Source organism: Pseudopipra pipra, chromosome 1 (genome assembly GCF_036250125.1).
Source record: "Pseudopipra pipra isolate bDixPip1 chromosome 1, bDixPip1.hap1, whole genome shotgun sequence".
Classification (NCBI taxonomy): domain Eukaryota; kingdom Metazoa; phylum Chordata; class Aves; order Passeriformes; family Pipridae; genus Pseudopipra; species Pseudopipra pipra.
The window spans coordinates 79,222,038-79,245,871 of NC_087549.1; the positions used below are offsets into that span (position 1 = coordinate 79,222,038).

General features: G+C 37.6%; 1 protein-coding gene across 7 annotated transcripts in view; it reads right to left on the reverse strand.

Annotated features, from left to right (window-relative positions):
* CDH12 (cadherin 12) overlaps positions 1-23,834 on the reverse strand; it is a 576,725-nt gene that overhangs the window by 538,860 nt on the left and 14,031 nt on the right. For 5 of the 7 annotated variants that reach the window (XM_064662095.1, XM_064662065.1, XM_064662064.1 and 2 more), the window contains exon 1: positions 2,425-2,707. The exons of 1 other annotated variant lie outside the window; for it this stretch is intronic. The gene's annotated coding sequence lies outside the window, so the exon portion shown is untranslated. Of the gene's footprint in view, positions 1-2,424; positions 2,709-23,834 lie in introns of those variants that run through there. One more of the 7 variants, XM_064662120.1, reaches the window with a different exon arrangement.

Here is a 23,834-nt window from a genome sequence, read left to right on the forward strand (position 1 = left end):
TGAAACATTTATAACCATACCTTTAAGATAATGTAGTAGTAGCATCCAGATAAAGGCAATACAGATAAAAACATCATGACATTTTCCTATTACACAGGTGTCAACAAAGTATTTTAAATAATTTGAATACTGAAAAAGCTGTCAGTCTAAAGATCACTTAAGGAAAAGCAATTTAGGAATTTGCTAACCTACAAAATTTTTAAATCACCTCAAGAACTACTATTGAACTAATTGGTTATTTAAGGTTGAAGAAAAGAAAATAAGCATTTGCTTTCCTTCTGAATACTGATTACTAGTCATCTTATTCTTCAGAAGAACAAAACTCTAACTGATGGATACAAAATGAGGAACTGCATATAGTAAGACAACTGTAACATTTATATTTGCTATTCTGTAATCTATTCTTTACTGTATGTCATTACGACTGAAATATTATTTCTTCCTACATATTTGGAAAAAAAAAGACAAAGTATTAAACACTCTGAGGGAATTCTGTATATGTATTATGAATAGAAATTTTGAGAGATCCAACACAGTAGATAAACAAATAGCAGATCTGACATTCAGAACAGTTTGGGGGGGAACAGAGGGGAAGGGCGTAAATTAATCCAAATAAAGCAGACTTGAGGAAGAATGTCATATATGTGATAGATGTGAAAAAGACAAAATAAATTACTTTTAAAAACAGTCTTTTCAAACAAAATAATTTTTTTCTTGCTTCCTCAAAAGAGAATCTGTTTTCCCTATCATCTCTCACACAGACCCCAATCTCTAAGAAGAGCAACATCAGGTAACTAGTTTGATCACTCGCAATGAAAGCCTTTGGTCTGTACGCTGATTATGTTCTGGAGCTCTCAAATCAGTTTAGCAATTAACTGCTTATGACTTCTTCAATGTAACCATCTGGCTTTCAGATCTGGGGAAATATTTTGTAAGAAGCCTGGAAATCTCTTGAAAATACACTGTGATCAATGATAGTTTTAACAATATGTTCAGAGGACTGAAATAAAGGTGTCCTGACAAATTCATGAATTTCCTAAAAGCATGGTTTCATGGAAACATTTTAATATTAATTTATATTGTATCTGAAATGCAATCACACACAGAGCAAAAGCTACATTATAATATTATCTACTTAGTATTACTGAATTTTTAGTGTTTTGTCATTCATATTTGAATTTGAAAATAGGGGGGAAATTACCAATAATCTCAACCATTGATTGATGCCACTCAGCATCCTGTTTAGCTCTGTATAGATATTTGCAGATATAGAAAAAAAAAATTAACTGTCACTCAATAAACACAGAGATTTACACAAAGTCCATCATCACCACCACACCACAGCATGTTTTGAAAGGAATATTTAAAAGACAAGAAACGTGCATCCTTCTACCTAGATTAAATAATAAGAATTGAAGTATCAAAACCACAGAGCCATTCACATAAAAAATTACGTGAAATATTCAAGATAAGTACTTTCACACATCTCTGTTATAGGCACACTTGCAGCATGATTTGTAATTCAGAGCTAAACTCACCATTAAACCGTCTGTATAAAGATTAGGTACGTTATACTGGTCATCAAATGACTAATTTGTAGAAGATCAATTTGAAACATTATAATAATAAATCACGGTTCGCATTTGAAAATCTTGTATGTCAGGGCTAAATTTTCTTTCTCACCATTAAATTTTTTCTGCAGTGCTTTTTTTTTTTTTTTTTTCCTAAGGGAGCTAGCTGCTCAGGTGCTTTCAAAGTTGTTTCAAGTCAAATTCACATTCCTTACCTTCTTTGTTTTTAATTGAACCTTATTACTTTAAAGGTCAATGCTGCAGAAACTCTCCCCCTGCCCCCGTATTCACACACACAGGACTGAGCGCTTAAGGAAAAAAAAAAGGACATAAAAATATGGCAAATACATTTTTCAGTCCCACGAATTTCACACTATCTCTTAGCTATTTTCCCTCTCAATTGAGTCCCCAGTTTGGCACACTGTATTTTCCTTTTTATCAGCACTGATCTTCCTAGCCATCACCACAGAAGTAGTTGCACCCACACCTATGTACCCATGTATTTCAGAGCCGCTGCCCGACCTGGTGGAGGGCTGGACGCCTACAAAGCGGGAAGGGGAAAGTGCAGCTCCTTCGTCTCCCTCCACTGTTCCCTCTTCCTTTAGGTACTGAGGACTCGCACACTTTGTTTAGAACTTATTGAAGTTTTGCGATTCCAAACCGGGATGAGCAGGGAATAAAGGCTGCTAATCCACACGGACAGATTTCTCGCGCGTTCCTCTGCAGCTCCTCCGTGGAGGCAGCTTCCCTTTGTGCAGTGTTCCAGGAGCCCCCACACCACAGCCCCAGCCACCGCGGTACCATCCCAATCTCTCCTCCACCCCTCTCTTCTCCCCCAAAAAAGCCTCCTTACCTGCTACGTGGAGCTGCAGCAGCACCAGCAGCACCAGCAACAGCAGCAGCAGCAGTGTGCACAGCGGCAGCGCCTCGTTCTCTGAATCACTGTAGCAATAAACTGCCCTTTCTCGTGTTCCACTTCATTCACAAAGGATGTCACAGGCAGGAAAGGCAGGTAGAACCCACTTTCTTGCTGGAAAAGGTTGGCTCCCTTCTCGGATACGACCGAATCCCTTTCTGTGGTTCCCTACACATTTACCCTTCAGATCTATACTGCGCTTCAGCAGCAGCCTGAGCTCAACTGCAGCTGATAGAGACCAGCCAATTGGTATTGAGGATTCCCTTTCTGTAACCCCCTCCCACAAAAATACACCGTCTGCATTTGAAATTGTATTAGTTGTGAAAAGTAGTTTTAACCCCTTGCTTGAAAACCACACTGTGTTTTTGGAGCTTCAGATAATCTGTTTTCTTTTTCATGAAGAAAAGCTCTGACTGATCAAAGTATCCCCACTGGACTCTTTAGAGCTTGGTAACATTTAGTGAGAAAACTAAAATATCTGACACAGCAATCAACTGACTGAGAGGATGATGTGCTTGCAATCTAGTAGATCCATGACAAAATGACAAAAACAACACCCCCTCCCCCAAAAAAAAAACCAAAAAAAACACCCAAAGAAACTACTCTGCAATCTATCATCCAGATATCATCCTCCTTTTTTCCCCCACATAATTCCTGTATTTGTCACCACAAAACATGTCTGGACTACAATCAAACAAGAAAATGGACTTAAATAGCTGCATGTACAGTCACAGTAACATACCTAGAGAAGAGAGATTTTGTTTTGCCCAGTCCTGAAATTTATTTAGTGAATATGGCTAAAGCATTAAATGCTTTACATTTGAAGACATAACTTTACTTTTAGACCATTATAAATTTATTTCTAGGCGTTCATAGTAAATATGTCATCTTCTTGTTTGTACTTTGATATTTATTTGCAGGCAAGAACTGTTGTAAAACAGGTTAAGCCTGAAAGCCTGTTTTTTTTTTTTTAACTTAAAGGTATGCTACATGAATTACTGCAAGAATAGAACATTTTAAAAGGATTCTACATTACATTTTCAACAGAAAAAAAAACCTGGCTAAAATACACAAACATAGAGATAAGTCAGTCATGTAACCTTAGCACTTGGCCCCTCAACATGGACAATGAAATCTTCATAGTATTTCAATATTCTGGAGTTTGTACTTGTAAATTATATAGCCTGCCCAGTAAAAACACACTTAGGTTTCCTCAATTTAGTTGATAAGAGTGCAATGCTATATATAACATAATAACTTTGACAGAGGCAGGCAAATAAATTACAAATACATGCACGGATTACTTCTTAACTGGGAAACACAAAGCAGCTATCACAGATGAGACCTTCCTCTCAGTCAACCCATTTTCCTCTGGACAAAGGGGAAATTAGTACAACTTTCTGCATTACAAAGACATAGTTCAGAAAGGTTTGGCTTCTGGCTAATGGGCCATTTGCATTTCATATGACCTGTAGGCTCAGTTTCATCAGCCCTCTTTTCCAAAAGTAACTTGTGGAAGAGGGTGAGGTATACTGAGCTGTTCTGGTAGTGGCTGCAAGACAGCTTTGAGTTCTCTGACTCTCAGGGAATTGCTTCTCAATGTGATGTCCATTCTGAGTATGGTACCTCCAACAGAAAAATCCACCTGGTCCGTACTTTATCATTGGAGAAGCCTGAAAAAATCTTTATCAGTCTCCTCATGTATACTTCTGAGATCAAGTCAGAGAGCATTCTGCAGAAAGTAGTAAGTATGCAGGATATGTGCTGCAAGAAGTAAAAAGTATGCAGTATATCTGAAGCACACCAACATAAAGTTCAGAAGCACAAGAGCCATTGCAAGATTGATCACACTATCATCTATATTTGTACACACACATGCATAACTGACTGTATTGAGAAAAGACCTCAAATTGCTGTCCAGTTGCAGGAGATAGGTAGGCTTCCTAGCAACCCAGAAAGTCATAAAACCACGGATGTTTGACTCCATATCGTCATCATCATGGCTGGGTTTTGCAAACAAAGATTTGGGAAGGCTCTAACCACATTTGTTACAGGCACGTTGGTGACTTATGAGGCCAATACGAGATAGACATATCCGATTGCAAAAGGCACAGCAGAAAGACTCTTTAGATGATAGAACTGCAGAACGCGGTTCTTTCTGCGTTGCCTTTTCTCCTCGAGAGTGATCCTGCATGCGTTCTCAAAGGAGACAGCTGCGTTATAGATGGTGTTTCTCCAGGCCTCCTGATTTGAGGCCAGAGTAGACCAGTTATGTTGATCAATATGGCCAAGGCTGAGATGTTGTTTCAGGGAGTCCTTGAATCTTTTCTTCGGGGCTCCTCTCTTGCGGCAGCCAGTGGCAAGTTCACCATAGAGCAAGATCTTAGGGAGGCGGTGGTCCTCCATCCTGGAGACGTGCCCTGCCCAGTGCAGCTTTGTTCTCATCAACATGGCCTCAGTACTTGTGACTGCTGCTTGTTCTAGAACAGATGTATTGGTCACATAATCTGACCAGTGGATGTTTAAGATTGTGTTAAGATTTAAGATGTTTGACTAAGCTATGACAAATTAAGATTTTCTATCTTTGCCCATGCTAGACACTTTTACAATTGAAATCAAACTGCATGTAGCTGTGATACTTGCTGACTTTACATTTTACTAAAACCAGATTCCTAGGATGACATGAAAAGAGGGCATTTCTTCTCCCAGAGTTAATAGCTTGGGAGCTATGGTGTAGCTAAAGGAACAAGACAGAAACAAAACCTTCTCATCCTAGTGAACACCAAGCCCACTGAGATGAAAGATTCTAATATCGATAGTAGGGAAATGGTCTCCTCTACAACTGGTGAGCCCTCTCAGTCCAGCAGCAGTCCTGTCCTGTAGCTCTCTCTCATCCTTTACAGATATGATGTGTGGTCAAAACTAATACATGAGCTATTCATCAAAATCCAGTTTCCGTAAAAGTGTCAGTTACTGTGTTGTGTGTGAAAATGCTGGTAGTGAACCAGAAAAAAACCCATATGCTCTAAGAGCTGTTTATATAGGTTACCAAAACTGCTACAATCTCCTCTTACAGTGTTGTTCAAAAAGACAACTAATGGAGTCTTATCCTTAGCATGGAAAAAGTTGTGAGTGTCATGACAGGCTGAAATAACTCCTGGGGACTTAACAAATGAAACAATTTCTTTTACTGTCCATCATGTGAATAAACCATGAAAGTGTCCTCCAATAATTGTACTTTAGAAGTATAGTCACTGGAGAAGAGCTTAGAATATTCCATACTTTAAATCTGAGAGATCATCAGTAAGTATAATTTTCGTGGTAGTCAGTCCTATTAATTGACGACAAGGAAAATGGTTTTATTGCATTTCCTTTAATACATGGCTTTAGAAAGTTCATTGAGTTCATCCAGTCTAGTTATTTTCTTATAATGAAATATACCAATAATAAGGCTCATACTAGCTGTAAAACTAATGCAACATTTAAAAGCCTGTCTTAAATTATCTTTGTTTTAGCTCTACAGTATTATTTAAAGTTTGACAATTGAAAGTTCAAAAGAAATCCTAGAAAACAGACCAGTATCATTTACACAGAGCCATACAAGTCTTTGCAAAGTCACTAAGCTAAATTGCTAATTTTAGTCTCCAATTTTGCTATCTGTCATAAAGAATTATGTGTGTGTTTTAAAATTCCATTTGTTTTTAAAAATATTTTTTTCAAAAACACTGAAGCATGAACAACTCATTTCTTAGTGTCACTCTAAAGGGGAGATAGGGCTACTTGGTTATAAGAGAATACTCATTAAAGTTGAAAATGTGTGTAGGATGGAAGAAAATGCATTCAGAGGCATTGGTATTCCCCCTTTTTGAAAAGGTGATATTCATCCAGATAACTCAAGCCTCTTGCTTTCTCTTTCTAGATGTTCAGAATGCTTCTATGATCCTTCAAAGATCTCTGTTAAGCAAATGCAGCCTGGACAAATATCCTTTATGGAGTCTAAAAGAAAGATTTCCCACTCCAGCCAAAATGAAGTCTGAGACTTTTAGCCTTGCAGCTTCATTGAGACACATTTATATGAATAATTGAATTTATTTATGCAGCAACTTATTCATCTGACTTGGAGATGGTAGAAGTTAAGGTTTAGTCATTTCTATGAGAATTCACTCCTCTACAGATGTTAAACTAGGATTAAAAACACAAGTGCTTCACAACATAAGTAAAAGGGATCTGAGATTTCACCGGAGAACACCTTAAACTGATAAATATTTACATGTATATATAAGATCAGGCAAGTAGTCTTTGCCTGAGAGTTTCCTTTTGTTTAGGTAACCTTATTCTAGAGTGGATTCAAAGAGAAAGCTTAATTTTATAGGTACACTTACTAGCAACCTATAGTGACCTGTATAATTTCTGAAACTTCTGCAGTTAGACCTCCCTTAAACTTAAACCAGTACACTACATTAATAAAGTGGTAACCTACTTCTTTAGTGGTGCCCTACCTTGTTCACCACTTACCCATGTAACCCTCAGACTCATGTTTTTACTGGAGTTCTTATTACAGATTGTTTTAGTGACACCTGGAGAAACCGGCCAGAGATCCAGCATTATCTGGATAGTATTTGAAGTCCCTCCCTAAGATAATAAGCAGAGCAAATCAGATCCGGGTGATGTCTAGAAACCTCTGAGGACAGAGAATTCACAGTCTCTCAACTTTCCTCTTTCACATTTTAGATAGGTTTACAGGTGAAAGATTTTCCAGGTGTTTAACATAAAACTGCCTGGTTGAAATTTAAGTCCTCTGGGTTTTGCTCTACATATACTATGGTTTAGCATACTGTGTATTATTCTCTTCCTTTTTGCCATGATATTTCATATCATGCAGCTATGAAATACAGATATATAGTCTCTAACAATCCCCATTCATTCAATCTCTCTTCACAGAACATTTTGCCTCCTAGATTCTGATCATTCTTTTTTGCTCTGCTCTCTTCCCTATTCAACAGATTTCCTGTTTCCTAAGATTAAATGCTTAATACTGGATACAATAGGGCTGCAGTGCTCTGTGATGGTAAGGCACATCCTGAGGATTATTAGAAAGGTAATGCCTTCAAATTTGAGCACTGTCTTTATGCAGGGTCAATGCTATTCTTCTCTCTGTCATACTGTTATACTAATAACCAGTCCCTTCTCCAAAGAACTTGCATTTTAAACAAAAAATGAGAGAGAACTTTCAGATGCAATCAGTGCAGCAGCACAACATGAACCGAACAGTTCAGGCACCATTGACTGTTTAATTGTCATCTCCAGCACAGATACTGTGAGACAAAACAAGATGCAATAGTGTTCAAATGAGCATTTTGAACTTCTCATGTTTCTTACTACATTCTCCTTCAAAGCTTTCAGTTTGTCAATGTCCATGTCACTACCTTTGTCATATCCAACAGCCTATTTTCCATAATGTCTGTATGTTCACAATTGTAGTGGTTTTCATCCATCTAACACGGGAAGATGCACCTCTAAGACATGAAACCTAACCTGTAGCACAATTAATTTGTAAACTATTTAATATAAAATATCTATTTATCTCTTTTTTCAACTTTGCAATTAATACCATTTCTTAGAATGTGTTGTGGATTTATCAATTTTTTTTACTCTTGTATCTTAGACAATGACATAATTACTGCTAGAAAGGGGAGAGCAGATTTCACTAGCTGAATAGTTTTCTTTGCTCATGATTCTAGCACTGAGTCCCACTTTGCCTAGCCTACTGCTGAAAACACGAAACGAAGCATCAGGACAATCTTCTTGAATCCTTCTATTTAAGCTTATCCTTGTTTAAGACCTGCCTACTAATTCAGTTAGCTTTGCTCTCTACCATCATTGTCAACACATACAAACAACTACTCATTCACTTTCCAGTAAAACAGTCATGTTTTGATGCATTCAAAAAAGCAGTAAGTCAAATACAATCATATATCTAAATTATACAATTATGATGTATGTCAAATTGATGTAAACTAAACCTGTCTGTATATGAATTTAATTAGCATCACCAGCACCAAATGGATTATTAATGTGAGAGGGACTGCAAAGGTTATTGCAGTTTTTAAGAAATACCAGCAAAGTTGTGTCAGTAGCACAGATGAGAACTGTGTAGTTATCATAGAACGGAAATTAGCCCTAAGTTATATAGGCAGTATTTCATAAAATAGTTAATTTTTTTTTTTTTTAATATTGATGAAAGCTTTGTTTTTAAATAATTCATTGTATTGACCTACGGTTCCTAAATGGTAAGTTTTCCACGATATGTGTTTTGACAGTATTGTTGAAACTGTTGTGTTCTAGCAAGTTATCACTGTTTTCTTTTGGGGATAAGTACATCTCCATAAATTGTTATCACTAACATTATATTCTTGAAAGTTCTTTCACAGGAGTGCAATTATAAATACATACATATTAATGTAATCCATTTTTAGTCCTTTCTTATTTTACTGCATCCCTAACGAGACAGAGTATTTCTTTCACTAAGATGTAAATTTATTTTTCTGCAACTTAGAAACTCTTTTAAATCCCAATAGAATACCCTCCCTAAGCAATAGACATAACCTTTAAAACAATGTTACATTTTGTTGTTGTTTTGATTTTTAAGTCAACTGTTGAAAGTCTCTTGACATAGGTTTTATATACATCTAGATGATACATACAGGCAAAGATTCTCTCGAGAAACACAGTGTACCTACGTAAGTTTCCAAATAAATAGCAGTTCTTTATACTTGCTAAAAGTAGGTTTCTGCCTCAGCTAAGATTGCAATTATGTACTTAAGAGCCCTCATCTCCTTCAGGTGTTTACTACTAGTATGTTACATTTGAATAACAATTTTATACATGTAGATCTCAAATTAGTTTCATAGCAGTAGCAGCACTATTTTTGCAAGGAAAGAATACAGAAAAAAAGAAAAAAGAAAATTGAGGAAATACTTTCTATAAATTAAGTCTAGATAAGTGTTGAATCGGCTAACTTCAGCAGTGTGGCGGATCTTAAAAAAGTTGTAGCACATACTTGTTTGCAAGTCATCTGAAAAAGAGCAACATGAATTTTAGATATACCTATTTAAAGTGGTTTAATATCTGCTCATGAAGCTGGATGCAACTATTATGACGTCAAAAACCAACACTGTTTTTACAAGTTTCTTGCAACTTTTAACAAGTTCCCTTATTTGTGTGTCTTGCTACACTAATGTGTGAAATGTGAATACAGATACTTTCATTAGGATACAAACTACTCTGAGAGAAGAACGGATATGTTTCATAGTCAAGTACTAGGTTCTGGGGCACTGAAAGGTGCCACATAATTACCAACCTCTTTATTAAAGCTTTTTTTCCAGGCTGTTAGGTTAGGAAAAATACATGGAGCCTGAGCATATGAATACTAGAATGTAGTGTTGCCTCATACACAAGTGGGTATTTTAGCATTCTCTTTGAGGGGCAGCAGTTCAACTGAATTCCTGCTTCCTCTGGTGTATTCACATCCAGTTTTGGTCTAACATCAGTCAGTCTGGCCTTCCTTTTTCTTCCATGGTATATCTCTACATCATCCTGAAATTGATTACCCTTTTCTCCTACGGCTTTTAGAGGTGGCAAGATTTATCAGCTACTGGATACGTGAATACAGTATATAGCACAGTATCAGAGAGTCACAGAATATGCTGAGTTGGAAGGGACCCATAAGGATCATGGAGTCCAACCCTTGGCCCTTCACAGAACCATCCCCAAGAGACATACTATGTGCCTGAGAGTATCATCCAAACCCTTCTTGAACTCTCTCAGTTCTTGGTGCTGTGACTACTTCCTTGGGGAACCTGTTTCAGTGCCCAAGCATCCTCTAGGTGAAGAACTTTTTTCTAGTATCCAACGTCAACCTCTCCTGATGCAACTTCAGTCCACTCCCTCAGGTCCTGTCACTGGTCACTACAGAGGAAAGATCAGTGTCTGCCTCTCCTCTTCCCCTCATGAGGAAGTTGTAGACTGCAGTGAGGTCTCCCCTCAATCTCCTTCAGGCTGAATAGAACAAGTGACCTCAACCACTCCTCATATGGCTTCCCCTCCAGGCCTTTCACAATCCTTGTTGCCCTTCTTCGGACACTCTTAAATAGCTTAATACCTTTCTTATATTGCTGTGACCAAAACTGCACACAATATCCAAGTTGAGGTCACACCAGTGCAGAGCAGTATTTCATTCAGTATTCTCCATAAGGATGCCTGAAAAACATCAAGGAACCTCAAACCCCTATGCTCACAGAGCATATGTTTGCAGTTCACAAAACATCTATTAGTTGGGAGTTATTTTTTTTTGATTCTGTACCTTGATTATTGCTGATGTACACAGGCCAGTACATCCATCTAACTTGCTGAAAATAGGCCACTACCACTAGATGAAAAAAGTTAGTAGATGGGAAAGAAAAGCACAAGTGATCCTTCACAGTCCCTGCCAAAAATAAACAATGAACATTTATCAGACTCAGAACAGACCCAAATTAATATTACTAAAAAAATAGATGGAAACAATTATCTATTTTTTCAGCCTAAATTGTATCTTACAACATCTTAGAATGTGGAAGTTGTTACCTCTAAACTTACATATTTACATTTTTAGATGCTTTACGGAATTAATTTCAACAAATTCTTAGTACTGTCCAAACAAATTTTGTATATTTACACTGACTGCTCACTCTAGCTTTCAAGTGCGTTAGCAGAAAAAGCACTAAAAAATAAGATGGAACAAAAATTCAGCCAGTGGCTTATACAGACATGGTCTAGGTGAATGTCGAAGTCTGCAAATACAGCTGCCTATAGCAGATTATTGAAAGTTCTGTTAGTAGCTACAGATAAGAAACTAGTACAGATTCTCTTAATTTTACATATAACTAAGGAATCAAAGAAACACTTGGGATTTTTTTTTGTTGCTGAGATGCTGCATGCTGTCCTCTCCCTTGTTCTTTCTTTCTCCACACACACTATAGTAATAGAAGAAACAAGTTGACTGATATCTGTCTCAAACATTAGAAATAGTTCATTTTCTCATTCCATTTTTTACTGATATCAAAGTAAATTTTCTCTAATAGGGACAGAGTGGGTCCTAGCTTCTCCTTCCCTTTATGTCACGATTACAATGAGGACAACAGGAATCATGATTGTGTTGTTTACAAGTGAATAAATCAGGAAGATTCTGCTTAAAGTCTCATCCAAGGTGCACGTAAAAGCTCACTAGGGACTATACATCCATCAGCTATTCTTTATTTCTAAGACAGAGGAAACGCAGTAGCTCTTGAACAGACTTTGGTTTTGTTTTATTACTCTCACTGGAAATATGCCTTTAACTTTTGAAAATGGAAGTATAAAGAAGCTATCATGGATACAAATAAACCAGCCCCACCACTTCAAGTGTGTAATGAGCAGGCATCAATGGATATACAAACAGAAAATTTAAACATAAATCTAACAGAGGAGGATTTCAGAAACTTTTTATTCGGGTAAGCATCAATGCCTTTTCAAACTATCAAAACTATCCATTGCCAGAAAAATACTCACCTTCTAACTCAGCTTCTAAATCTCTTCCTCTGTATTCACTGCTAGTTTCTTAGGAAGGTAAAAACATATTTATTTCTCAGAAGGAAAAAATAAAAAGGAGTATTCTGGGAATGAATTTTTCTATCCTAGAAATGACAGAAATACTTTAGAAGTACCATGCTGCCATGCTGGCTAGAGATGTGAGGCAGACACATTTCGATAATATTTGACTGAATATAAAGAAGACCCATGGAGGGAAAGCAACAGGAGATTCAGAGGCCTGACCATCAATGAATAAAATAGTGGTAACTTAAGCTCGATAGAGTGTATGTCCGTAGGCATTCCACTGAAATTACTGCAGAGGAAGAGTACTCTTACATGAGATTGTTAACCTCCAAAGGAATTTGTTTCAGAATTGAATCATTTGATTTCTTCTGTTGTGGTAATAAATACTGATGGTATTTCCTGTTCTTCCTATCTCGACTTAATTTCAGCTGATTAAGCAACTAGAAATCATATGCAAATTCATCTATTTAACTTTAACCATATAACAAAACCAGCTCAAAAGTCAAAACTGTGAAAGCTATGTTCAGATTTTTGGGAAAGATCCAGTCAGAACACTTTGGAAAAAGGTACATAGTTCAATATATTGGCATAGCTTCAAAAATTAAAAAACAAACAAAAAAACCCAGGTTCTCTAATTCCTCTCTATTGATCTTTAAAGATCAATATAAATCAGAAAGAATGCTATAACACAACTTTATGGGAATTCGGACCTTTTCTTCTTTAGTGGTCTGACATGATGTTTATGGGTCCCAAAATAATAATTTTATATGCCAGCCAAAATAAAAATCTGACATCAAAGTTACATTTCTCTTCTGATTCCTACACTACTACCATATGATCTTATCAAGACCTTTAATAACACATAAGTCACAAAGCTTTGTACTTTCTATAGTGCACTGGTCCTACATAAACTTCTGTAAAAAAAAACTAGCACATATATTGCCAACAGAGATCTTCTGTTAGTAAGATTATGATATTTCACCTACTCAGTAGTATATATACAATCACAGTTCAACTGAGGTGGACATTTTTCCTCTTTTTTTCTCTCTTTTACAGGTCATTGAGCCAAGAGTATACATAGCAAAAATGATTTTTTTTTAAAATTCTCTGCATAGTTATTTTCTCTCTCTCCCCCTGAACTCAAAACATTTGAATTTGAATACTTGTTTCTTGTTACTTCAGTAGCATGATCTCATACCTTAAAGTGGCAAAAAACACTTTCAATTCAGTATTTCTTCAGAAACTTTTCGTGATCACAGAATCACAGAATACACTGAGTTGGAAGGGACTCACAAGGATCATTGAGTCCAACCCTTAGCCCTGCACAGGACAATCCCCAAGAGTCACATCATGTGCCTGAGAGTATCACACAAAGGCATATTGAACTCTGGCAGGTTGGTGCTGTGATCACTCCCCTGGGGAGCCTGTTCCAGTGCCCAACCACATACAGTGCTTTAGATCACTCTTGAAGCTCATATCTATTAAGAATCTGGAAATTGTATGTAAACTAAATTTCCACAGGCTTGTTTGCTGATTTTCTTTATGATTACATATAAAATTAAAATAATAAACTTCCTGAAGGAGGTTTCAGCAGCCTAGGAGCCTGATAGTGAACTTTCTTACCTAGGTCCTCAGTAACACAGTTTGGTTATAAGTAGAGGCTACAGTTTGGTGATTTTTTGATGAGGAGAGTGCAATGTATTTTCAGATATGAGATCAGAGATGATAACTTTCTGAAACAAAATTAATCTTTTTAATAAAAAATGAAAATATTTAACAGATAATGTCTATTTGTCTTAAACAAATAACCTTGATTAAAAGTAGCATAAAGCAACATCTGCAGTCACTGCAGGAGTGTAATTTCTCTTAACATAGCAAATTAGCTTTCCACAAAAGGTATATTTCAAACACTAATTAATTCTATCTTCTTGTCTTAGCCAAAACCCATTCCTGACTATGAGTGACATAAAATGGTGATAAGCCCTATAAAAACCTGAAAAACATGTAAACTGTGGGATTCTATGAAACAAAGTATATGACACTAAGAATACAGAATGATTACAAAGGACATCACTGATGTAGAAAAGCTGTATGAAATTACAGTAGTAAAGAAAATTCAATCACAAAGAAACTGGATGCACATTTGATAATACCACTCATTAAGCAAAAGTGTCCACACTCCGAACATATCTAAACTTCTATTTAAAATTAAGCACAATAACATAGAAGTTTTTACTTTAGAGACAAAGCAAAAATAATCAACTTTGTCCTTGCAGTTTTCTCACAGCTGCTCTTTCTTATATTCTACCATTAAAACAGTTTAGCATTATTAAATTAAAAGGAATTCAAATAATTGTCTAAATTTTGAAGCCAGTATCACCACTTGTAGCCTTAAATGGCTGGCAGATGCAGTAGCACAGTTTCTCTTTGATTTGTGGCATGTTGCCTACAATTATAAGAAGAAATGCTACATGTTAGTTGTTTACATCAGAAAGTGACAGTCTCCACAGCACAGGGATAAAATCATTCTTTTCAGTGCTCAGCGTGATCAGCCCGGGGGCAACAGCTGCTGTCATTTCAGCTGTTTGTTTTAAATGTGAGCTTTTTGGTACCTCAAGATGACATTTCTTCTTCAAGCAGAGCCCAAAGCTCACAAAGTCATCCTCCAATGTAAAGATATAAATTCCTACCTGGTACTAAACTAAATAACCACCCACATGCTTCATCTGGAGGTGGATGTTAGTGAACTGAATCTAAACCACAGTCACTCACTTTCTGGTTTAGGGTGTTACAGCGTTATCTTGCTGTTTCTAGCAAAAAAGGTGTGGGGGAGAATAAATACACAAAGCCTATGATTATCTTTTCTACAAGAAGGAAATCTCTTTTATGTATCATATTTGAATACACAGATCACTGCCTTATTTCACATCCAAGAAAATGCTACCTGAAGCCTGTAGGAAAGGATACATTTTTCACCATCCAGCTCTCATCACTGCTAATAATCAGTTCATTTGAACAGAATGTCCCCTGAGGAACATCTAGAATTAATTAGAGCTGATTGAAGAGCGCAAACCATAATTCGTTGACGATTTAGCATACATATCTTATCAGTTAGGTCCATAGTAGTGGTGGGGCATATTATTTGTTTGTAAATACTTGGACGGCTACCATTTCATTTATAAAAAATGCTGATAACTGCTGAGGGGCTTGTGAATTTCTACAAACACTTTTATTAATTTCCATATGTATGATGCATTATATATTATTCCTCATTCATTATTCCTCAGCAGTTATTTTCTTGTACAAATTTAGGCTGTCTAATGACTGAGCAAATACAATACCATGTGATTTAAGGGACAAATTGCATACCAAGTATACTGAAGAACAAACCATTAAAGACATAACCGCATCAAAATTTCCCACAGAATCTTCTGGATGGTATGTTCACATTGCACAGCCAAGATAAATTAGTGTTGCAGGTAACACACTGTCAGGAACAATTGAGAATGTTCAGGAAACTACAAATATTTTTCATTCTTGTTATGTACTATAACATTTATCAATGTATGATGTGCATATATGAAGAGACTTTGGCTTTTTAGGGGAATAAGTTTTGGGGCAACAAGTGTAACCATGCATAATGCTGTACAGGAGTGCAACGTCTGGCCTACAATAGGTAAATAAATGGCTAATAATAGTGATAATGATAAGTAAGCAGCTAGTAAAGGCATGCAGAGAGGACAGTGTTGTTTCCACTATAATAAAATGCTCTTCTGTACAATTCAGAAGCTATTCATAAACAAAGCTTGACAACCTTTAGACTAGCAGAGATATTCCCAAATATTAAATATTAATGTTTAGATGTGCTGTTAGAGTTGTTCTCTGTCTTTTCTACAAGACAATGAGGATGACAGAAACCAGCTCATGAAAATTATTTTGTTGCACTGAAGATGCATAGCTATTCAAAACACAAGGGGCTGGTAATTGCCTACAAACAGACAAGCCTCCACTAGTAGCTACAGCAGGAAGATCTACAACATTATTCATTTAAATAGACTTTTGTTTTCCCTGGTCACAGCCCCAGATGATGCAGTGTGAGGGAGCGCATGAACAATGACCTCCTCCCTCCTTCCCTGCCTCGACTATCTCACTCCCTTTCTCCCACAGCCCACAACATCCAGCTGGTTCTGAAAGCAACCACACTGATTCCGCTTGCTAAATATTGAAATAATAAATTTTGGGACTCATATAAATTACAGCATCTGCTAGTTGGAATCAATGGACCAGAAAAGGAGGGTGGTAACAATATCCTGACAGACTATAGATTAATGTCATCGTACTGTTTAAACTTCATCTGTTCTATGTGCTTCAGAGGTTAAAAAAAATTGCAAGCTAAGATAGTAATATCATCTTACTATGTTAAAGACACCTATTAGTCATGTCCAAGGCAAATAGGGATTTATGACTCAGACATAATTCTTCCAAATATGCCTGCTGTTCATGAAAGGCAGAGATATATGACTCAAAAATAACACTGAGACAGGAATAATTTTACACTTCACTTTGCAACACTGACTTTCCTCCAGAACTTATAGCAAAAGCTCCATGTTTTATGAATAGGTTTCTGCCAATACTATAGATTTATTGCTACAGCTTCCAAATCAGGTGAATTTCTCAGTCAAACAGCAAAAGAATAATTTCAGATAGAGAAGAAACATGTACATCTTTGTTTGCTAAACAACTGTACACAGATTGCATAGAATCATAGAATTGTTTAGGTTGAAAAGACCTTTAAGATCATTGAGTCCAACTGTTAACCCAGTACTGCCAAGTTCACTGCTAAACCATGTCTACACATCTTTTAAATACCTCCAGGGACGGTGAATCCGCCACTTCCTTGGGCAGCCTGTTCCAGTGCTTGACCACCCTTTCAGTGAAGAATATGACATGCTCCAGACCTTTCACCAGTTTCATTGCCCTTCTCTGGACACACTCCAGCATCTCAGTGTCTTACTTGGGCCCAAAACTGAACATAGGATTCAAGATGCAACTACACCACTGTTGAGTACAGAGGAACAATCAGTGCCCTCGTCCTGCTGGCCACGCTATTGCTGATATCTCATGCAGTCGGTGTTATGGCCTGATTTACAGTTCCCATTTTCTTGTAACAATTTTCTACTGTGATTTAAGTATGTTCCCAGGACCTTTCCATAAAGAATCTTCCAAATTCTAGTTTGGTTCTCTCAGAGGAATGTGCATTTCAAGAGTGAAATGAAAAAAGTAGATGTAGGGAGAGATACACAGCTGCTGTTTAGGTCTGAGGGGTAACAAAGCATGGATGCTTTCACCAAAACTGTTGTAATCAGGACCTAACACCTGTAATGAGATCCTGTGGCAGGCCCTGACCCCTGGAGACCTGGACAGACTGCTGAGAGCGCAAGGGGACGTCCTACATCAGCCCTGTTCTGCTTCTCGTGTCCAAGGAACACACCTGCATGGCAACAAAAAAACCTCTTCTGAAAGTTGTTTCCATTAAACTCAGGTCACACCTTTAAGAGAGGCTTTTCTCCTTTTTAGAAAACACAAGTTTGCGACAGCTTCACCTTCTAATAAAGGCAAGTGTCTTAGTTTCAGATGCCAGAAATTATAAAGTTCACAGATCTGCTTTTTCCTCAAGAACAATTTTCAGTCCCTCTTTTTAATTCACTTCAACCACTCATGAGGGGTAGTCCCTGAAACACAACCATACAACTGTGCCCAGTTGACATCTTTGTTGTACAGTACACTTGTTGGATTCAGATAGCAACTATTCTGAGAATTAAGAACATTGTTATCTAATAAAATTTTGGGAAAGTGTAACTTTATGTCCATAAATTAACACTGTTATTCTTTTTTCTCCCTCTTAAACTGTTGTTTTTCTTAAAAAAAACTTCATTTGTCCAGTTAAGAAATAACATGAAAGTGACCTCACAGATCTGAGGTGAAAACATACAAAGTAATACCAAGGAAGATCTCATGATGTGGCTTAGGGGCTAAATTTTGGGTTCTTGTATTTCCATGTCTCCCTGACAAGGAAATCTTTAATTGATGTACATTAGCACAGCTCTTAAAGCTTAGAGATAAGCAAATAGTTGCACTTGCAAAAACTCTATTCAGTGCGTTTTTTTACATAAGGTGTTCTAGAGAAGCTTACTATTTCAGTGATCTAACACCAAATATAATCCTCATCTGTGACAATGTTTCACAGGTGTACACCAGTTTTAGCCCTCGATGAAGGCTAAAAATTGGTGAAAGGGCAGAGGTCTACTTTACAATCCAAATGAAAATCACGATGACTGAGTTCACCATCACTGACTGTATAGATTGACCAAAGTGCCACAAGGTCCTCAAATTGCTCAAACTGTCATCAGATGGACAACTAAATGCAATACACAATGAAAGTTGAAGCCTGATGAAGTGCAATGTCACTGCCACATCAGTTTTCTTCTGCTGAAATCTTTGCTTATGTCTGCCAGCATAACTTGTGCCCAATGCTCTTTCATAACCCCATACTTTGCACTTGGACCAGTTGAAAACATGTGTGTACTTAGAAAAGAGCACTGCTTTAACAACATTTAATGTGAGACAAAAATGTACCAAAGCTGCCTGGCTAGTCCTACTGCACACCATGGAAGTTGATATGGGCTATGTGATGGGAGAAGCACATCAGTTTTCACTGCAGAGATCCATGTCAGCAGCCTTGTTGGTGCTTTGCAGCCTGCACTGCCCCCTTTTGCCCTGCCCATCCAGGTACCAAATAAGAGGGAGCAGGACAGCGTTTGACAGGGGGCCCCCTGACATTTGGGAGCTGCCTGGATTCCCAGCCCTCAGCTCCTACCATGGGCCTCCCCGTCCCGACTGCCTGTCTTATCCCAGCACCCACCCCATCACCACAACCCACTGCCTGGCCAGACATCACCAGACAGCAGTCCCCAGGCCTCAACCATGCTCAGCTCACTGGGCCACAGCAGGCAGCTGCCAGCACATGGCTCACAGTGGTCCCTGACATTCCTGGAGGAATTTTCTTTTCCCTGTTAAGTTCTATCTCATCTACTACTTAGCCGAACTCAGAAATGTCACATTTTTCACAACAAAGAAACAGTAAGCTTTGAATCCTCTGTGAGCTTGTTGTGGTGCTGATACCTCTGCAATTTACTGGCTGACACCCATTTAAACCAGTCCTCAGCAAGGCCAAAAGTTTAGCAGGCACAGACAGGCCTGTATTGACCTCTCATAATTTTGTAGGTACAAACAAATATACTCTCCTCGCTGTCATCTGAGCCTCCTGTCTGTGACTAGCAACATCTGCAAAAAATCAAAAATCGAATTTGAAATTCTCTCATCCACAATCAGTCAAAATAATGTGCCAAAATGCTTGAATTTTTTTCTTTGCTAGCGTAGTCAAATATTTGTTATCATAGCATTAGCGGTTGCCAGAATTCAGTATCAGCTTTCCTTCCAAAATCTCAAGACTGTCTTAAAAGTGATGACAAAAAAGCATGGCTCTGGAGTTCTGCCAATTTCTTTCTTAAAATGAAATAAACCACAACAAACCTAAATGAAAACTCAGGATAAATTTTAGTTATATTTTCAATAGATCATATGACACTTCAGGGCCTAAAAGTAAATTAAAAACCAGCAACACATTTTCCCAGAAAATAACCTACCTGAAAACCTGAAAATTTCCCAGAAACACGATTCCAAGAGAGGCAGGTGTGGTTTAAATGAAATACAAGAGTAACATTAATATCCTGGAAAGAAATCAATGCTGGTTTTTTGAAATTTTTGCAATCTTGTTATCTAGAATCACCTTTTATAGTCAATAATGGAAGTTATAGAAATCTCCTGGTCATCATTCACATGAAGAAGCATGGGAGGACACAAAATTTTGCATACTTCCACTGAAATAGCTCAGAGTCCTTGCTCTGTTTTTCAAGGAACATGAACTTAAAATATCTCACTGTGACAAACTAAGTATATGCCACTGCAATACATGTTTCAAGTTTATGATGAACTGTAAACATTTATTTAAAACCTCTTCAGGGTCTTGCTTTGGGAGAAACCACAGTAGCACATTGTGGTCTATAAATTCAACAAGCTCTGTAACTAGCAATTACAGAAGATAAAATGCAGTGCCTTCCTCCTTACTATGTAGACACACAGTTTCTGAATGCCTTTCTCTTTCCTACAACATATTTGTTTATCCTAAAAGATGCTATTTGCATTTACTATATTCATGTCCTACAAATAAAAGTTTAACTGAATCCATTAATTGACTTATTTCAGCAAATAATCAGGTTCCCAAATGTTATACAATATGGCTGTTCTAAACAATCTTTATTTTTATTACTCAGCACTTTTTTTCTGTAAGTCCCCAGGACTCCTGAAATCCTGTGCTACACTTCCTTCAACAATCTCAACTTCAACAGGAATCTTCCAGCTACTGTGTAATACTATAAAGGGATAGGAGCTATTAAACACCCAATTAACCATACAAAACTATTCTGCCTTCCATCTTCTCTCCAACACTACCTGCCTCCATCTGTTTCACCTTCCATGCTTTTTGATGGTGCAAATTGGGATACAGATAATTTTTTTAAAATTAGTGAGAGGAGAAGGAAGACAGAGAGGAAGATTTCTAAAAAAACCCCATACTAGGGGTACAAATGGAAAAAAAGTAGTTTGTCTGTTGCCTGCCTGAAAGGCTTTTATCCAACTAATTTCCTCACTGCAGGGGAAAGTAAAATTGGCATGCACTTCTCTGGCAAGTTGTTGGAGCCTGAGTGCCCTGACTGTCAGCCCTCCTCTTCTTCCTCCAGGCTGACTGCCAGCTTGTCGCTGCCTGTTCTGGGGAAGCTGGGAATACAGAAATCTTGTGGAGAAGGTTGAGACTGAGAGCTCCTATTCACCTCTTTCTTGCCAATGGAAAAAAATAAAATTAGGAGATTTATTAAAACTATCAAGAGAAGAAGGTGTCTGGTAGAAGAAAATCCAATTGTTTTTAAGGTGTCTGAAACTCATTAATGACTTGAGAGAAAAATGGCATGTAGATTTACTCCCTTAGAAAAAGGAAATCATATTTATTAAGGTAGATAAAAAATTATTTAATGATTTTTTGATAAGGATTCAAATTACAATGATAAATTAATCAAGTATATTAAAATGAATCTAATGCCAGGTTCCATATATTATACACAGAAAAGTAATAAACATGAATATTTTCTGATTTGGAAAGGAAACAAGAACAATGGTTTTTCTTTTACTGTTCCCTAAAGTTATATCTTAATACTTCCTCATTTTGTGACTATCCTGTCAAGGCTACAACCATTAATTTATCTGAAGTTTTATTTATTTTACTAATAAAGATAGCAATCAAACTTTACGTTTGGCCAGTATGACTCCCTAGAGTAAATTTTAGGTGACTGTCCTGAATGACTTAATGAATTTAACAAACATACAAAACACAAATGGAAACTTCAGGAAGTAGTGGTTCTCTGACCAAGTTTTGCTTACTCTTCTGGTTTCCAGTGAGGTGTGAAAAAGTTCCTGAGGACAGAGCAGAAATACAGTGTCTGACATGGTGAGTGTGGAAAGGTTAGGTTCTTTCAATTGAGAATGGGTTAAAGAAAATGTTGGCAATCAGTGGCTTAAATCACTGCTGGCATGATTTAAGAAACCAGTCATGGTTTCCTGATCTTCCTGATACAATCTGGAAGGTAGCAGCTCCACCAAGCTCATCCCAGCATGCTGCTCCCTATATAATTTTTCAGGTCACAAACAGTTTCCACATATTTTACTACTGATATTAACTAAGCAAGCGGGCAATGAATGTGAGAACGCGCATCAGTAAAATATGCAGTACACTGTGCTTTCTGCCATTGTCTTCAGAATGAGAGGCTGACTTAGCGAGGTTGAGTGCATGTGTGCTCTGTATTAAACTTCCTCCAATTAAGGCATGTCACTCTTCAGTCTTTGATCCTCCAGAGAGTTAGAGCTGACTGGCAGAGATGGCTCAGTGAGATCACTGCTTCTCTGAGCTCCTTATGATCATTCTTACTTGCTTATCCTCACAGCTCATATGTGCAGTACTTCTTGGCATGGCAGCAGAGTCTGTGTGTGTGCTGAGTTAAGGAAACCTTTCCAGGTTCAGCACTAGCTGCACAAGATCCATCCACTCTGTCCAGTTTTTACTTCCCATTGAGCTTGCACTGGCACACAGTGAAAACAGCTGTTCAAAGTGTTATTTTTCACTCCTTTCCTCTGAGGTTTCTATCAAGTCCATGCCAACACTTAGAGACTGTTGCTTACACCTTCCTTGTCTGATTTCTGAGGTTTGACCCCATACTCTGATGCTTCCAATACATGCCATATATTTTTTATCATTCATAATAATAAATCTTGAGTAGAATTTCTCTTTTGAAGCTGTTGTGAACAGAGTTCATCTAAAACTCGCAAATGTCAACATTTTGACAGTCATATATTACGTACATTATGCCACAAATCCGTGAAAACCTCTTGAGAATTTAACCTATGCAGCTTTATACGATTTGTGGCCTAGCTTCCCAGGGAATTGATAATGAATCAAGTTACTGTGGTTTACCAAGCCTCTGCTGAGCTACCTTTCACATACACTGTATGTACTGTTGCCGTGGGAGTTAGGTGCTGAAAAAATCTCCCGGAGCAGTTAATTAGGGGTGAGATAAGAAAGGGTTTATTATACCAAGGCAAAGATGTTACAAGACGCGCGCAGGTCATGCCTGAGATGTTACATTTTATAACACCATCCATCCAATCCCAGATGTGTCCACCCTGTGGCCTTTACTCTGGACCGCCCTGGGTCCACCCCCTGAAAAAGGGGTCTGGGGTTTTTTTGGGATCCTCTGTTCATCCCATCTTCATCTTCATCACAGCACAAAGGGTACATAGTCACCCAGTTCTTGACCGTGTTCTGTGGTTTAGGCCCTGATATGCTGTTCTGCCAACAATCTAGGCCTTGCCTTGACAAAAGACTAAACATTTCTACTGGATTCGGGGGTAGGAGTGATATAGGCAGCATAGAATGAGGTAAGAGGGTTAAGGAATGTGTAAATTAAGGGTGCTAGAGGGAAAGGGAAAGGGACAAGGGACAAGGGAGGGAGGGTTGCTGCTTTTAAAATCTACTTATAAAACTTATAAGGCTTACCAATATTAGAAAAATAAAAAAAACATTAGGGGTTTAAGACATCATTCTTAGATTGCAATAAATGTGAAGTAACATGATTTATCTGAACTCTTTTACTATGGGTTAAGCTATACTACATATGAATTAAATGTGCAGATATATGCCCTAAGTTCAGTTCATGCCATATTTTGGCTGTAAGTGTGAATATGTAACAGAGTAAATATTTGCCACTGCATTAGTGAAGGGGAAGGGGAGGAAATATTTGAGTGAGAGCTCCTTTGCCTTAGGAAGTGAAAGCCATTAGCCAGCTCTGCTATGTTTCTTGGTGATTGTTGGACAGAACTGAGTGTTGGGGGTTTCCCTGTCTCTTTGCTCACCATGTTTCATAGTCTTTTAAGGATGCCAGAAATTCCCTGGAGGAAGAGGGAGATTCCCTATAAAAGAACTGAGCCTTTTGGTCTACACTGGAGAAGCAAGTGCAAGGAGTATATCAGGAAAGAGCCAGGTCATAGTT